Below are 10,695 nucleotides of genomic sequence, written 5' to 3' on the forward strand. Positions count from 1 at the left end.
TTCAGAAGCCAGTTAACAGTATATTTTTTGACTTGTGGAGAAAACCAGGGCACCCAGAAAAAACACAAGTTACCACAGGAAGAACATAAATACTCCTCACAGATAGAATGGAATGCAACACATGGCTCTGGAACTAGATGGCATTAATGTTAATCACTGTCATTGTGTCACAGAAACACCCACAATAGAGAAATTATATATTTTGTACACTTTATTACTAAGTGTTTAGCTGGCTCAGACTGGCCATCATAAATAGCAGTGTATTCACCAGTACAGAACAAGCTTTAGGGCTTGAAACACGGGGAGGTAACTGTATAACTTATGTTTGAAAATCATCTCTGAAATGTTTACTTTTTGTGTTTGCTGCAAATAATGGTCTAATTTTGAGTAAAATGGGCCCCTATTAAATATCCAAGTCTGAAGCTGAATTTAAAATGAGCCTATTAAACTAAACAATGATTGGTAAAATCATTAACAGCATGTGTACCATTTTGTAAGGATTTCCATTAGGATTGATGCGTTGTCATGAAAACCTTACACTTTCACCTCACACTTTGTACTGAATTTTTATGAACACCCTAATAGGCTCCAGTCATGTTGGAAGTGATCCGGTTGCACAGCCTGGGACCAAACAGCCTTTGCCATATAAGACAATGGTCCTCTCGTCCAGCGATCACACTGAGTGGCAGGATCAGTGTGTGTATCTTAAGACACGTTCAATATCAACATGCTCTAAATGACTGTGCACTCACCAGCTCATGGTACATTGTTTAAACCTCTCCCTTCTTTACCACATAGCAGATGTCTTCTTATGTATACTTATATACTTTTACCACCTCTAAATACCTGACAGATTATTGATATATTTTGCATTTTATTTCATGTTTAGAAGCTGTAAAAGTTCCAGATCTGGATTTTTTTAAAACGCTTACAATTTTAAAAGACTGTATTTCACACAAAACCCTTTTTACACTGTAATTTCCCCTTTCTCCAACTAGTAGAATGGTGTTTGTGAGATAAAGTACATACCCAGTGCAACTTGATTGCTGCTCCCCACATCTCTGTCATTAGAACAGTTCAAGCATCAGTGAACGCAGCTGAATGCTGACATATGGTAGTGGACTGTAGCCATAGTCACATTTATAGTGAGTATATACCAGTAGCCAACCCCAGTGCCTCAGTAATGGTTGTTTCTTTTGCTGACAGTTTGAAAATTAATTTGTTATTCGATTTTAAAATTCTTAATTCCAACTATTGCACCTCTTCTATCATTTCTCCTGATAGTTGTGAGAGGAACATCTGACATTTTTATTGGGTATCTCCAGACATTGGACCGTTACCTTTCATCCAGAACTCTGATATTTTCCTTTCTTGCATACTGTATAATTATAGAAATGTAATTGAAAACCATTTTACAATTTCCACCAGTGCTGAAATTGGTAGTTACAAGCCAAATTGTTAAGCTACTTTTCTCAACTTATTTGTTTATTCAGGCTGCTGTTAATGATTTATAGTTCTGCACAGTTGCAGTGTCATGTGACTACCTGTCAGGTGCCGTCTCCGCACTGACACTTGGTGCAGGAGACGGACGCGTACACTTTCTCGTTGCCTAGCAACGGGACGGTATCTCCGCTCATCTGTCAGCGGGTCTGACCGCCAAATCTCCATCACCCAATCAGGATGCACCTTATGGTATATACAGCACCCTCTGAGACATGTTGGGTGCCAGAGTACTGGTTCACTCCTTCTCCAGCGCTTCCTGAACTTCTGATCCAGTGTTCTTCGGTTCTGACTCGGCTTCCTGTTACTATTCTCCTGTGTTTTGTTTTGGTACCTCGCTGCCCGGCTGGTTTGGCTATTTGGCTTGACCTGACTTCTCTCTGGAACCTCCCTGTGTACCGCACCGCTCGTTTGGCTTTGACCTGGACTGCCTGACTACGCCTGTCTACTACTGTCGCTACACCAGTGAATGTCTTTGAGAACTGCAACCTGCATACCCTATGCAGGTAAACCCTGTTAAGAGCGTTTTGTCGCTATCCAATAACGATTGTCGAATCTCGATTTGTGTTTCCAACGCACAAATATTTATTCTCAAAAAGTAGCAGATTAATTCAAGCGAAATAATAATAAGTACAGCCGTTACTTATCGCAGGCGCTCTGGATCCAGTGAACAGTCATTCAGGTCTGACGTCTGTGGTCAATGTGACTGAACACTACATGAGAGCTACTGCTTATATGCAAACAGAGATACAGTGAAACAATGCAGATGGTATAGCTTGCTTCTATTGGTCCAGGCTTCAGGAAGGTCCAGGGGCTTGCACATCATAGGCTGATTCAATCTCAGGAATCCAAAGGTGGGGGTCATCTCTCCAGGGGATGAGCTCTGTTCTTCCCGCCAAAACTCCAATTACAATCAGTCCATTAGCATTTTACAGTCAACATCATATTAAAGGTTTATTCCCTAACATCAATAACTGGAGTATGCAATGTGCGATCTCTTCGCCGAATTGTTACGATTTAAATGCCTTAGTCAGTATTTGCACAGGCTTACCTAGGGCGCGGAGTCTAACGGCCTTCCGGTCTTCACCAAGAACCACCACAAGGTAGTGTGGTCTTTGCTGCCGAAGAACCGCAGGTCGCGGTCCCCAGGTTAGCCTACTGACGTAAGGGAGAAGGTTCTAAGTGATGGATAGTCAGACAGGCAATATGACAAGTGATGTAAGTACAGGCACTAACCGTGAATTCCAGGGTTTGATGGTCTGGAGCAGTAAGCGGTAGATGCACGGAGTTAGTGAGTGCGTAGCAGGAGATGGGTCCAGGAACACAGCCGGGTCGGTACACAGGAGATCTCAGGTATACGGTGCCAGAGGGAAATCCAGAGAGTAGTTGATAACACAGCCGGGTCAGTACACAGGGAAGACAGTCCAATACGTGGTGCCTGGAATAAGCCAAAGAATAGTCAGGTCACAGCCAGGTTGGTACACAGGAGTAGGAGGAATAAAGGAGTACACAGGGAGCAGGTTCACAGGAGTCAGGAACACAGGAACTGTTAGCCAGGAACAGGAAACACATTGCTCTGACACAGATAGCGTGTCAGAGCAGGAATAAGTAGTTTTTTAATTCCCCGCCCAGAGTCACATGACCCCTGCTGCGAGAATCCGGAAGTGCAGCGGCGCCATCAGGGAGAGCGCTCACTGCTGAAGATGACAAGCTGCCAGACCCGACAGCGGAGCGGGGAACAGGTAAGATCCTAACACGAATGCACCGAACAGCTGCTGATGTAAAGGGGATTAATATGATATCAGACATGACACATTTCCTTTAACTTGAACCATATGTATCACTAATATGCATATAACTTATAATATTACACATAAACGCTACAATATTTTGACATAAATAACTATGTGTTGCAACTACGATTAATGTGTACTATTTACAAATGTGTGTGTTGGTGCGAATGTATACTAAAGTGTAAAAACTGTTATTGCCACATGTTGCGGCTGGATACGCCCTTCCACGCCGTAGCGTGCTCTACGCATAACTTCAGACAAAGACAATCAAGTTTTCTCGATATTAAATTGAAATGACTTTATCCAATTTGCTGACTTCGACAGCCCAAACTCCCTTGCGGGAGTCCCTGGTAAATACCGGGAGTACGTTAGACTCTGCACCTCCCTGTTCAGTTGTGCTAATACCGGTTAGCGACCATTTCTGAAATTCCATGACACTACCATGGCAACCACAGTCATATGGCACAAGGTTTGGTCAGGTGTACACCCAGGTACGTTAAATGTCACAAACTCAGGGTGTGGTGGATTCTTGAAGTCAACTGAGATTAGCACCTCTGGAATATGTGTGTGGAGTCTAACAATCCTCCTGGTATTCACCAGGGACCCCAGTTTGGAAGTTTGGGCTTTGCTGAAGGGAGTCTGCAGGTTACAGCCCACCGTTCCTCACACTTACCTTCTTCCAGCTGTGCTGTGTTGGAGAGGGAGACTCTTCTGTCAGCCTCCTTTGAAGCATGCACATAGGATGGGGTATGGTGCACCTGTCAAGTGGTGCGTGTGACATGTGTCAGATGGAGATGAGATAGAAGGAGGCGGGCACACACATAGGTCGAGGGAGGATGGATCAAATGGCTTTACATATTAATATAAATTAGATTGATTGCCTTTCGTATGTTATCTGTGATTTGGGGGCCAGGGAAGAACCCTACCTAATCTGGATGAACTAAGGAAGAGATAACTCAAGTCAATCGGGATGAGATATTGGCCTATAGGCCACAGAGACAAATCCTCTCCTTTGGGATAAAAACAATCTCTACCCTGTTGGTGGCCACATCAAACTTCCTCCTCACAAGAATCATATTATACAGTCCTAGCACTTGTGCTAGTTTTCTCTAATAGGAAGCAGAGAAACCACCTGGGCCAGTTGTAACAGCTATTTTAAAACATTTGATAGCGGTGGAGAGTTCTTCGTTTCTTCAGGCTGCTGTGGATGTTACCACAGGCACATGACACATGATGTACTGAGCAGAGAGGCTTTGGAAACCCCCTCTGAGCTTCGTCTGCACTGTAAAATTCTCCCTCTCCTTCAACCCCATGCCATCACATGACTTGCGGAGAGTCCCTTTGTCTGGGAGTGTGACTGCCAGCCATACTTGTCTACTCTCTAGAGAGATTTTGTAGGACAGCTAAGAAAAATGACTCTCAGGTGAATGGTACTTACCTTGCTATGTAAAGAATTAAAGTCTATGTGAAACTGCTGCTTTAATATCAATGACAGGTCCACTGGGTGGCAGTGCACCGCTGAAGTCAATTAATGATAATTCATTATACTATGGCATACAGTTTCACATGGATCAATTCATCTGAACTCTATGTTGTGGTCCTATTTTGCTTACTCATTTTCCAGTCGCAGTAGACTGTACTAGATTAATTGATGTAGTGGTTTTAGATTTTTAATTATATCAGCAAAAATGAGATGTATAGCTAGGTATGCTGTAGCATAACCCGTTAATAAATGAAATTAAATTCTGTATAATAACTTGAATCCACATGATTTACTGAACAATTGAATGCATGCAAACAAACAAAAATGAAACCCTTTGTTAAATTAAGTATATTTCCCTACTGCAAGTGAAAGTGTGCAGAGTACAGACTGAAATCTTGTTTGCTGGTTGTTTAGAAGCCCTGCTAGACATGTACTGTTGTATTAATGTCAAGTCTTCACTTTGCATACTAATTATGTGTCTGGTTATGTACATTTCTGTTGTCTACCTCATTAGATCTTTCTTTTGTTGTGCAAATTGATGCTGCATTTATTTTCTGTCTCAGCTTCTTTCTTTTGCACATATACTGTCAGATGTTGGCACTTAACAAGCCAGATTTTAGACATAATTTTTGTCACGGCATTTAGCCAGCCTGGGAGTACTGACAGCCGGGCCATTTACTTTCTGTATATTAGAAATACTGTGTTAAGCTGTAAACTCTGATAACAGCTACATTTTTAAATACATCTGTTCAGAATCTCCACTTAACCTAATCATAAGTGTGCACAGCACATTTCATAAAGGTGTGCACCACGGCGAACATGGAGAGGGATACTCTCCCCCCAGTTCATATCAGGCTACACTGTAGTGCCCCCATTCATATGCCACACAGTAGTGACCCACTCATATTATGCCACACAGCAGTGGCCCCAACTCATATTATGCCACATAATAGTGCCCCCAATTCATTTTATGGCACACAGTAGTGCTCCCAATTCATATGTCACACAGTAGTGGCCCATTCATAATATACCATACAGCGGTGGCCCCAATTCATATTATGCCACAGTAGCGCCATCAATTTCATATATACACACATTATCACATATATTACTAAAAAATAAATAGGCATCTATTTTCCTATTTGCGACTCACCTCTGGAGTCAACACACTGAATTCAGACCTCTTCAGTTCCGCAAAGGGCAGCTTCATTTCGACCATCTTGAATGTTTAGAGAGAAGAAGCAGCAGCGTGTTGGATTTTATGAATTTCGGGAAAATCTTCTCACGGGCATAAAATCTCTTTACCCAAAGCCCTCAGTCAAATTTCATATAAATGGAACTACATCAAGCACCAGACCAGGATGCCCTTTATGTTCACTTATTTTTTTTTCATCAAATTTTTGCATTAACATTTTATATTACAAAAAATAAAATTAAAACAAACAGTAGTACTTAACCCCAAATACTACTGCAAGTACAATCAATTACAGGTACCAAGAAATAACATGCTATCAATACAATTATGTAATGGGTTGATAAAAGATAAGCAGAAAAAGGAGAAATAATTTAACTAGCAAACAATACAAAGGTTAGTAGTCATATATAACAGATATGAATTGACAAGTGAGCAGCATGTGGTAGACGAGTGAATAATATAAAATAAGTAAGTTACAGGTAAAATTGAACATCCGGTGAGCCATCACAGAACAGTACATATAAATAGATAAAAATATACACAAGCCAGTAGGTACAGCTGGACCAGGCACCTGGTTTGAGCATCTAGCCAAGATCATCTGACAATGACCGTACACCACATCTAGATTTGGTCCACCTGGACCATATCTTGTAATACTTCTGCGCAGCATTCTTAGAATTATAAATGTATCTCTCATGTCCTACAAGATTGTTTACCAGGGCAATCCAATTGCAAAAGCTCAGGTATTCGGTAGCCATTCAGGTTCTGTCAATAATAACTTTAGCCAAAGCCAATAAGTTAATTACATATTGCATTGAGGTTTTATTTAATAGCAAATCTAATGTTATTCCAAATATACATGTTTTAGAAAGTGGTAAAGGGACATCTATGCCTGTTCTTTGTATAGCCTCCACCACTGCAACCCAAACTGTTGTGCCCCACGACACTTCCATAGTAAGAGCAAGATGGAAGCAGAATGGGTCCCACATTTAGGACAATTAGAGTTGTTCCTTTGACCTGTTAGAGAAAGCATTTTAGGAGTGTAGAAGTGTAAGATATACAGTTGAACTTGCCTAAGAGGCCACAAGAGGTGGCCTCTTTAGCACTATCTAACACAGAACTCCACTCCTCATCACTAAGGTGCCCAAGGTCAACTTCCCACTTAGTTTTGAGCTTAGTTTTTTCATTATTGTTCCCAGGCAACAAACACAAAACACAGAACAGAATATAAGTATATCATCTTGTCTGTAACGTTAACTCATATGAAAAGCAGAACATACATAATGTATTCATATCATAATCCATAAGCAAACTTCGCTGTAAATGTCAACATTATGTTAGGAACCCCTCCAGTTGGTACAACACAACCCGGAATCTACTCTGCCAGTCAGGTGTTCACTGGAGCCCCTAGTGGTGGGGACAGAATGGGCTGCAGACTGACAGAGGGTCGTGAAGTGTGTACCGGCTGGGGAGAACCCAGGTAAACAAAGTGAAGTCCAAGCAAAGGTCAAGGGCCGGCAGCAGATAGCAATTCCAATAAACAGGCCGAGGTCAAGGGTCACGAGCAGACAGGAAGGTCAGTAAACACACCAGAGGTCAGGGTCACGAGATACAAAGGCAAGGTCCAAATCCAGGCAAAGGGTCATACACGGGTAAACAGCAGAATATTCAACGAGCAGGAACAAGGCACAGAGCAGGTCAGCAGACTGGCAACAGAAGCTATAACCGGCAGTGAGGCTGCAGACCTCACTGCCTTAAATACACAGATGGCCCAATCAGGGCTTGTATACACTCCTGCAGGCTAATTGCCTGTACAGAGCAGGACCAATCAGGGCTTGTCCCTGAAACACACAGTTGCAGGCTAATGCCTGTTAATTCAGCCCCCTTCATTTAATCAGCCCACAGGCTGCCTATTGCGCGCATGCGCCCGGCTTCCAGCATTGCCGGGACGCAGCGCTACAGAAGAGGCATCCGGCCGTTGCCTTGGCGACGACCGGGCAGGAAGGGGAAATGACGTCCCGGTCGTCAAGGTGACGGCCGGGACGCCAGAAGGAGCCAGAAGCGAGCCGCGGCGGCTGTGAGTACCGGCGCGGCTCGTGACACATTAACAGATATCAGTGTAGTAGAACATTCACCAAAGTAAAATATTGCAAATAGCAAATAGTTAATTATGCACAGCGCAGGCCAACTAAAAGACCCCTCCTCTCCTTGCTCGATATCTAGAAGTATACATTCTGGACCATATTTCATATTTCACTTTTGACACCTGTGGGTGTACATATATCTTTCATGTTGCATAGTTGCATTAACTAATGCCCTCCACTTATGGAATTCCAATGGGCCAGGAGCATTTCCCACTTTGGCCAGGGTCATGACATTAAAGATATATGTAACTATATATTTGTTAGTAATATCTTCTAAAGAAATGCCATATAGACAGCGTTAAGTACTCAATGAAGGGGCCGAAGGAGCAGCATTCAGAATACATTCCCAAACCTCTGAACAAAAACCCTTTACTATCAGCCAATCTCACAATAGATGCCAAAAATCACGCATTAGAGAGTGACATTTCGGAAATGCAGAACTACTTCTCTGACTCATTGGAAACAAAGCAATCGGTGTATGGTAGGCCCTATCTAGTATAACAATTGAATCTGTTGATAAGGAAGTAGCACTACGGAGACGCTTAAACATATGGGAATACTCCTCGTCCAGAAAAGGGCCCACATTCACCTCCCATTTAGATCTATGTGTATCTAAATCAGCAGGGGCCAGCAGCAAATTAAGATTAGAATATAATTTAAATATGGTATTCCGAGTCTGACAGAAAGAGAAGCATATCGTCAGCATAAAGAGCTATAGAATCTTGCGCCCTTCCCACAGGAAGCCCAAGAATGTGCAGATGAGTTTGAATTAAACATTACAAAGGTTCTATAACTAAAACAAATAAAGGAGGAGCTAGAGGACACGCCTGCCTAGTACTCCGGTTCAAACCAACTGGGAAGAGTCTTACCCATTTATAGAAACTCTCGCTGAAGGAGCGGAGTATAGTAGCTGAGCCGATTTGATAAATCCAGCCCCTAGCCAAAATCGATGTAATACCTCCCATAAGTATCTTCATTCCACTGTTTAAGGCCTTGGCAGCATCAAGAGACACCACCACTGCCCCCTTCTCAGCTTTATGGGGTAACTGGATGTGGGTGTAGAGGCGACGGATATTAGGGATGGTAGATTTACCAGGTATAAACCCTGTTTGGTCAGGGTGAACTATCTCAGAGATGACAGACTTCAGCCTAGTAGAAAGAATATTAGTTACATTTTTTACATCTGTGCAAAGAAGAGAAATTGGTCAATAGGATTCTGGATATAGGGGGGGTCTATCCCAGGCTTAGGTAAAACCATTATCAGTACCTCAGACATTGAGAGTGGAAGACTACCCAGTTGAGAAAGATGTTGAAAAGTGGCTAACAATTGTAGAACAAAGAAATTTAAAATTTTTTTTATATATCTCTGTGGGAAGGTCATCTACTCCCTGGGCCTTATAGTTGGGAAATGAGTATATAGAAACACCTATTTCTTCCAATGTGAGAGGCACAATCAAGAGGAATACGGATTCCTGGGAAAGTTTAGAGAGTTTTATTGAATTTACCTTAGAGACATAAACATCCCTATAGTATTAAAAAAAAGTCTGTGCAATTCACTCACTCTAAAAACTTGTATGGACTGGTCATTATAGATAGCCGAGATAGTCCTACTAGTCAACTGCTCCCTAGCCAAACAAGCCAGATAACTTCCATCCATATTCGGCTGTGTTGTGAAAAAACGGAGACGGCGTTTAGATTTATCAAATAGATAATCCTTCTAGTCTGCGTTTTCAGCTACAGTAGTTGATCCTCAGTTGCATGTGATTGTAAATACAAACACTCCAAGGGGTAAATGTATTAAAGTCCGTTTTTTCAACTCGCCGGGAATCGGCAAGTTGACAGCTAAAATTTAGAGCTGCGCTGCCTTGTAAAGGGAAACTTGCCTTTACAAGCCAGAGCCGCTCTAAATTTTAGAAAAAAACGGACTTTAATACATTTACCCCCAAGTCCCTACAACGCTGCTCCAACAGAGACTCTGTCCTCCTATTAGAGTTCTTAATGTCAGATAAATGTTCCTCTGAAAAAGAGGACAACAGGGAATGATGTCATCCTATTGTCATTAAAAAAATCCTCCCACATACAAATAATATCGGATCCAGGCACCATCAAATCCAGCCAGGTCGGGTTTAATTTTCAGAACTTTATACCCCCATTTCTAATCAAATCAATAGAGATAAGCACCGAAGAATGGTCAAAAATGCCTCTGGGGAGATATTCTACCAAAATGACACATGGGATGAATGACAAAGAAGGTAAGGCCAAGTCTATCTGGGACATGGTGCAATAAGAAGTAGTAAGTAAGAGAACTGTTGCTCATCAGGTTGTCTAAGTCTCCACACATTGACCAAGCCCACCTATCCAACCCCGTATGAAGGATGTTGTTAAAATCCCTCAGGCACATCACCGGAGTAGCCAGAGAGAGTGCCATAAACATAGCAGCTCTCCTTAACACTTCATCACTATAGGGTGGCAGTATGTAAATCACCAGAATAACAAGGGGGGGGGGGGGGAATTAACATCTGCCCTAAGAAACACATACCGCCCACATGGATCAATCTGCACATGTTCCAGGGTAAAAGT

Source organism: Mixophyes fleayi, chromosome 10, assembly GCF_038048845.1.
Source record: "Mixophyes fleayi isolate aMixFle1 chromosome 10, aMixFle1.hap1, whole genome shotgun sequence".
NCBI lineage: Eukaryota > Metazoa > Chordata > Amphibia > Anura > Limnodynastidae > Mixophyes > Mixophyes fleayi.